The sequence below is a fragment of the Oryzias melastigma genome, linkage group LG7 (assembly GCF_002922805.2).
Source record: "Oryzias melastigma strain HK-1 linkage group LG7, ASM292280v2, whole genome shotgun sequence".
In the NCBI taxonomy this organism is placed as follows: Eukaryota; Metazoa; Chordata; class Actinopteri; order Beloniformes; family Adrianichthyidae; genus Oryzias; species Oryzias melastigma.
In genome coordinates this window covers 29,143,467-29,150,438 of record NC_050518.1, presented here as the reverse complement: position 1 = coordinate 29,150,438, position 6,972 = coordinate 29,143,467, and the positions used below count along the sequence as shown (strand labels likewise).

Sequence of the window (6,972 nt, the reverse complement as noted above, 5' to 3'; positions counted from 1 at the left end):
AAGGACAAGTTCTACAGAACTAACTTATTTTGCATTTTAAAGACTAACCGTCGGATACATTTACAAAAAATGCAAAATGTCCATTTTAAAAATGCAAATGTGAGGGAACATTCAAGAGTGATCTGTCAGCACTCATGCCGGCTGAACTCTTGCAAAGATTCCCTGCAGGGACATTTACCTTTTCATTAGATGCCGGTTGAAGCATTTAATTGAACGATGCTGACTCATTTTAATGAGCAGTTAGAATGATTATAGCTTCCCCCTATCTCAACACTTTCTGAGATTTACTCATGCACTCCCACCAACTTTTTCTGGCTTTTTTTATTATCAGAAGTCTGGCAAATAAGTGGCTTTGAAGAGATTTTCCAGAGCTGCTGCTGCTGTTTCTGCTTCTGGTCAGGGAAACGTCAGCTCAGCTCTGCTCGGAGAGAAGAAAAGCACGAATCAGAGTTAGCAGGATTGGGACTTCCAATTCATGGAGACACTTTTATTTCTGCTTCATTTTGAGATCTACCTGTGAGAGCCCAGGGCCATAAGAAACAGTCAGGACAGTCTATAACCTGTGTAGCAGTCAAGTCAAAGGTGGTGCGGCTGACTATTTTGGCAGCTGATTCTCTGCTTAAAGATGACATCAGCGACCTGAAACCCAGAAAAACACGTGGGAGGTTGTATCCTCCTCTGATGTGAAAGGAGGAAGCGGAGTGAGCTCATTATTTGCAAAGATTTAAAAAGCTTATGTCATTATTTCATTCTTGACATGCAGACGTCATCGCAATTCAAACAAACCACTTAGAATTGGAACCCCTGATTTGTTGCACCAACAGAGTATAAATACACACATTCTTTAACTCAAGGTTCAGCTGAGTAAATGCGACCTCATCTCATGATTGAAGGGTTTATTGTCTTTACATGTCGTACATTTTTTTACTTTGAGCTTTAAAGCAGTTACAACACTTATTTATAATAACCAAAATAATCAGATTTTAGAAATTATTGGTTATATTTGTTGCCCATATTATCACAGGACTGATGTTGTAAATCCTCTGAAGAAGTTTTAGTCAAAGATGGCAGATATCATGGCACTTTACTGTTCCTAAAGGCTGTTAGGAACTAAATTTGGATGTTGGACCCAAACAGAAATAAATCTTTGTGTTTTTTTGACCTGTGAGTAAAAACTGGCTAATTTAGATGATTTACAGCCGGTGTTTCAGCATGTGGATCATTATTGCGGCAGATAAGAAAACATGAGTAGTTCATAACCTTTTGAAGTCACACCACAACCATATTTTCTGTTGTAAAATAGTTCCCAGTGGTCTTTTAATATCAAAATTCTGCAGTTTTTTTTTTTAGCAAAAAACAAAAAAGTCTGAGTTGTTTTTTTAAGACATATTTTCTGCAGAGCAGCAGGAGCTCATTAGAAATTCACCACTGGGTTTAGGGCGGGATTGTTGGCATGGAAGTGACTTCATTAAAGTCCCAGCATTCCTTTGTTTACACTCACTCCTGCCAGCGATTAGCACCTCACAAGCCCAAGCTAACATTAGCATAGCAAAAAACGATGAACAACATCCGAGCTATGTAGCCATACATTTCAGACAAAGAAAGCCAAGACATACGTGGATCTATTTGTCTCCAAGTGAAGGATTTAGAATTGTAGCGGAGAAGGGAGACTTTGGCCCGCCTTCAGAAGTTACTGCGTCACAAACCCAGCTTTTTCAAGCCACAGATTTTCCTCTGATTCAACACGATTTGAATAAAGTAATACTCAGAAACACAGTTTTACTCCTACATTGTTTTACATGTCCTCCATTACGAGACAAGAGCATGTTAAAAACACCAAAATGATTTTCATTAGAGCGGCTGCAGCTCCACTGACGCTCTCTAATGTACCATAACTCTTCAACCTTTTACACAAATAATGCATTTCCAACATATTCTAAAGCTGAGAAAACCAGCTTTGGGTTGCTATAAAACACTATGAATCAAAGCCACTTTGCTCCCCACTAAAATCCGTTGGAATTGTGTAAATGGTTAGAGTAAGTGGATGTGTTATTTTGCAGTTTGACAGCTCTGGTGTTACAGGATTAAGTTTCTTTGTATCAAATGTATCTATCAGGTATGTTTTACTTCAACTCCTGCCAGTCATGGTGTACAACAGGGCTCTGAGGTTGGTCACAGCTCATTTTGTACTTTATAAATGCTTTTAGTCTTTGATAAATGTCTAACATTTTGCTAATAATACCTAGCTGTTCCTCCTTATTGCATGAAATGATATCATTCAGCTGCTTAGTTGACCCAAACATTGGTGGACATTTTAGTTTTTCAAATCTTGTATGTTTTTACTCACTTTATATAAATTTTAGAATTAAAAATACTTGTTATTAATATGAGAACAATATTCTAAAGTCATGTTGTCAAATTCATTGATGGATAAGAAGTATTCATATATTTCCTTTTTTCACGAGTTAATTATCAAATTTAATACTTAGATGAATGGATTCAAAAACTAACATTTCGACTTTGAGAAAAGCAGATTTGAAAAATGTGTATAAATAGTGATAATATCAGTAATTCTGTGTTCCATGAAAATATTTGAGATGTAAGAAACTGCTCCTCTTTATTGGGTTTCATGATTTTGTTTTATGGTGTTTGTTGTAGGGAATCCACGTATTAAGTGGTCGAGATTGTCGGTTGATGTTCATCAAAGCAGGAAGTTAAAATGCCCCATGCGTCATCAAACAGTTCTCTACGTCTGCCGGAAGATTAATATGAAATCAGCTCTCCTGAACTTATAAGGCCCGAGTGCCGGTCTGGTGATGTGGACACAGGAGGAAGGAGATCTGTGAGGACGAGGAGGCGGAGCACATTCAGTGAAATCCAGTTGAAGTATTTTACAGTTGTTAATATCATCTTACTTTAATATGAGATGGCTGCAGGAACCCCCCCCCCACCCCCATAGCTGCTTAAAGAGGATACAGACGCAGGAAGTCCAGCGCTCTCTGCGGGCACTTACTGTATGTGAGATGTCATGTTCAGAGCCAAGAACAGAAGCTTTGATCCAACTTTATCCTCCCTTTTAGATTTATGTCCTTCTTTTCTCTACAATCCATTCCAAACACTTTGGATTAAACTGACACTGAGAGTAAGAATGATGTGAATGAAAAGATCTCCTATCACATTTTTGGCTGTAAACGTCGTGTTTTGTCTTCCCAGAAACTCGCGCCCTCTGGATCTCTAAGATCCGTTAATAACCACTAAAAGCAAACCGTCCTGCAGGTTCCAGGATCGGATTTAGTCATTTTCCAATCTCGCTTGTGTTTAACTTTGACCTGAAACTCCTCTGGTGACCCTTAGCAGCATTCTGTAACCTTCCACACCCCTGCCGTGTGGGGGCGAAATGGAGGTTGGCTTCCAGAGCAGAGAGCGATCAGATGCCTTTTTTGGTCAAAATGCAGCAAACAGAGGCCAAAGCAAACATCTGTGAGCAGGAACTCGGCCGCATCATTTCTACCTGAGCAACGCTGGCAAAACCTCAGAGAACCCAGCGGCGGCGGTTTGACTCATCCAGATAAGAGTGCTAATTGATAAATTCATGTTTATGAAAACAGAGAATTCTGAGAGCATGACTTCTCGAGAATTTCATTTGCTTTTTCATTTTTGTGGAAGGACTTTTGCAAATAATGTGGAGGAGATACAAACAGAATTTCCTGATTTCCTGTGTTTGGCTACGAAAACAAAAGAACGGAACAAATAATATTTGAGTTAAACAAAACCAGAACATTCCCAAAGGAAAAGCCTTTACATTCAGAATAGATTCAGAAGAAAACTATATAAATTTAATTAAGCAACAAATTACATTTTAATTTGATCAACTCAATGAAGGGATTTACAACAAAATAAAAAAATAAACTGTAATGAGTTTTAAATGATTTTCATCTGTTACTTCTTGAACTGTTCACAAAACAACACTAGATTATCATTATTAGTAAACCTATAATACAATTTTTAATTGGACTAAAGCAAAGGTTTGTTCTTATCTTGAGCTCAACTGTTCACATTTTCAGATTTCAAACTTAAATCCATTTTTTTTCATTAATGTTCATCACAGACAGGAAGACACTAAAGCACAGGCGTTAAAGTTGAGGCCCTGGGGCCGGGTACGGCCCTCCGGGTAATTCTATCTGGCCCTCCAGATCATTTCATTTTATTGTTATTAATGGCCCAATAAAATCTTGCATTTATTTCTAACTTATAGAATTTTGACAAAATATATTTTTATGGAGTGTAAAACATTGAAAGCTATTTAAGGTTTAAGTTGATTTATTCTGGAATGATATTCCTGCCTGTTTTTATTAATAGTAATGTAACGTTTATAAAGTTTTAAAAATGTAGTATTAGTGTGTTCATTAAATGTTTATCCTGTTCGGCCTGCGACCTAAGATGTGTTTTGGATTTTGGCCCCCTGTGTGATTGAGTTTGATACCCCTGCACTAAATCTAAGCCTTTGGGGGTCGACTCAAACAGGGGCTGCAGGTCTTTAGGTTGTCCCGGTCCATGAAGTGTCGTAGGGAGGAGCTTCTGCATCTGAAAGGTATTCAGGGGGTTCAGGGGTTGGATGGATGTTCTTGAACACACCATTCCAGCCACTTGGTTGGGGCACTTTCATGTACGCTTTCCTTGCCCTCATCTTCCACCCTGCACTTATAGACTGGATTGTCTCAGGTGCCTCCACCTTGGGTCTTGTCTAGTGTGTTAGATCTGACCTTCTATGCTGTCCTACAGGCCAGCTCTTTCTAGGACTGCTGTGGTGTAGAGGTAGAACGATTGACTTCTGATCAGAAGACCGCAGGTTTGGTTCCTGTCCCCGTGTTGGATTGTCCTCGGGTAAGCTCATTGCTCTTGTTAGTTATAGGCTGGCAGTAGTGTTAGGCAGTTTAAACACCATTTACCAATTATTTTTTACCATATTGATACCAATTGGAATGCTGCTGCTCAAGTAAAAGCAGACATGCTTGCTAAAGTATATGTTCTCAACATATAGAAATTGGTGCTAAAGTTGTAATTATAGTGTAACCTTTCAAAATTACAGTTTAACTTTATTTTTATAGCACCTTTCCTGCGACAAAGCATCTCAAAAAGCTTTCCAAAATAAAATAATAGTAAGACAAAAAATAGCAGTTAAAATAGCAATCATAATATAAAAACTAATAAAAACACTTTAAAAACTCAGCACACATACACATCCCACAAGCACAATCAAATGAAATCAAATGAATTACTAGTCAAAACGTATAAAATCAATTTAAAACGTGTAAACATGTAGAAACTACATAAAAGTGATACTAAAAAGATGACTTTTAAGTTTTTTCTTAAAAACCTCCACAGTGGATGAAGCCCTCAGATCCACAGCGAGGTCTACAGTGCTAAAATGTGGGCTCACCGTGATGGGTTTTAGTCCTGACTTTTAGGACCACCAGCAGACCTGCACCTGAGGACCTGAGGTCTTTGGGAGGGTGATCAACTAAAAATAAATCTGATAAAAAATTAAGGTCCAATTCCATGTAAGCTTTTATTAAATAATAAAAGAACCTTAAAATCTATCCCAAAACTGTGTCCCACTTACATAATTTTGAGCGAAAGTCACATTTTAAAGTCCCACTCTGATCATCTTTTGATCTATTGTCAAAGTGTTCCCGGTGGTCTTTTCATTATGATTTTTGAGCCAAATTAAGGAAAAAAAAAAAGTTTTTTTTTTTTGCCAAATTAAGGAAAAAAAAAACTGGGTTTTTTTTAGGAAATAGTTTCTGCAGAGCAGCAGGAGTCCATTAGGGATAAACCTCTGAATTGTGTGTGGGACTGCCCCCCTTCCCATCACCCACAACTGAGAGCTCTCTGTTTTACATGCTCCCCTGCTGGCTCCTCCATCATAGCAAAAATGTCACAAGAACATGCTAAAAACACCATTTTCACTGTAGTGGGTCTTTAAAAAAACAGGATTTGGATGATATGAGCTGTTGTCATGAAAACATGTTCAAACTGACGGAGTTATGATGATAAATTAACTTTAAATTCAGCTTTATGAGCGTTTCCAGTTTTGTTCATCATCTGCTGAGACTTCCAGCTGCAGCGGCGCTTCGACAGCATAGGCGGGCTGCAGTTTCCCGTCTCCCAGTCGGCTCCCTCAGAAACGACATTTCCTCCTGAGAATGTGCCAAAGAAAATGTCCTCATGGACCTCTAGCTGTTGACAGATAATAAAACTCGACATGGTTTGTGCAATCCAACACAAATCACCCAGAAAAGATGAAGTATTTCTGAACTTCTGAGTCCTGCTGCCGGAGTTCTGTTTGAGGACCAAACTCCGTCCAGTTCTGGTTCTCGTGAGGCCTCAGAGATGCTGACAGACGAGCTCAGCTGAACCCAGACAGAAGAGATGAGAAGCTGATGTGGGACACAAAGACTTACTCTGTCCTCCTCTCCATGCGTTCTCCAGCTGTTTCTGGATTCTCCAACTATATAAACCAATAAAGTCTTTTTTTGCTTCAGTTTTACGCCACACAGTGGAGCTGCTTCCTGTTTGAGGGCTGTTACTATGGTAACCCAACTCCAAACAAAAAAAATATGGAGTATATCTTGAAGGGATCTTCCACCCGCAGCCGTTACAGCCGCTGAGGGGGAACGTCTCTGCAGTTTGGATTGGATCAAACTCTGGAGAGTTTCTGAAACTGCCTGGAAATTTATTGTTGAGATAAAAAAAACTTTCACTTTGGACAGACTTGTTTTAAAACACTGATTAAACATCCCAGAGGAGCAGTGTGCTTTGAGGCCAGGGGAGAGGAGGATACATTTGGGATTTTTTGCTCATCCTGAATTGATGTGCTCACCTGCCTCAAGTTGAGGTTTAGTGATTTCAATTGAGCTGAGAACTTTTAGAAGTCTAGTTTATGTCTTTTTATCAGTAAGTATTGCTGCT

At 38.9% G+C, this 6,972-nt stretch overlaps 2 long non-coding RNA genes across 2 annotated transcripts; both read right to left on the bottom strand.

Moving 5' to 3' along the window:
- Positions 1–303: 303 nt before the first annotated feature.
- LOC112158953 lies at positions 304–6,708 on the bottom strand. The gene is made up of 3 exons (XR_002921397.2): positions 6,465–6,708; positions 515–639; positions 304–418 (listed from the first exon to the last, which is right to left on the bottom strand). It is a non-coding gene; the product is annotated as an uncharacterized LOC112158953 (long non-coding RNA).
- On the bottom strand, positions 6,038–6,454 carry LOC112158955. The gene is made up of 2 exons (XR_002921399.1): positions 6,294–6,454; positions 6,038–6,200 (listed from the first exon to the last, which is right to left on the bottom strand). It is a non-coding gene; the product is annotated as an uncharacterized LOC112158955 (long non-coding RNA).
- Positions 6,709–6,972: the final 264 nt, after the last annotated feature.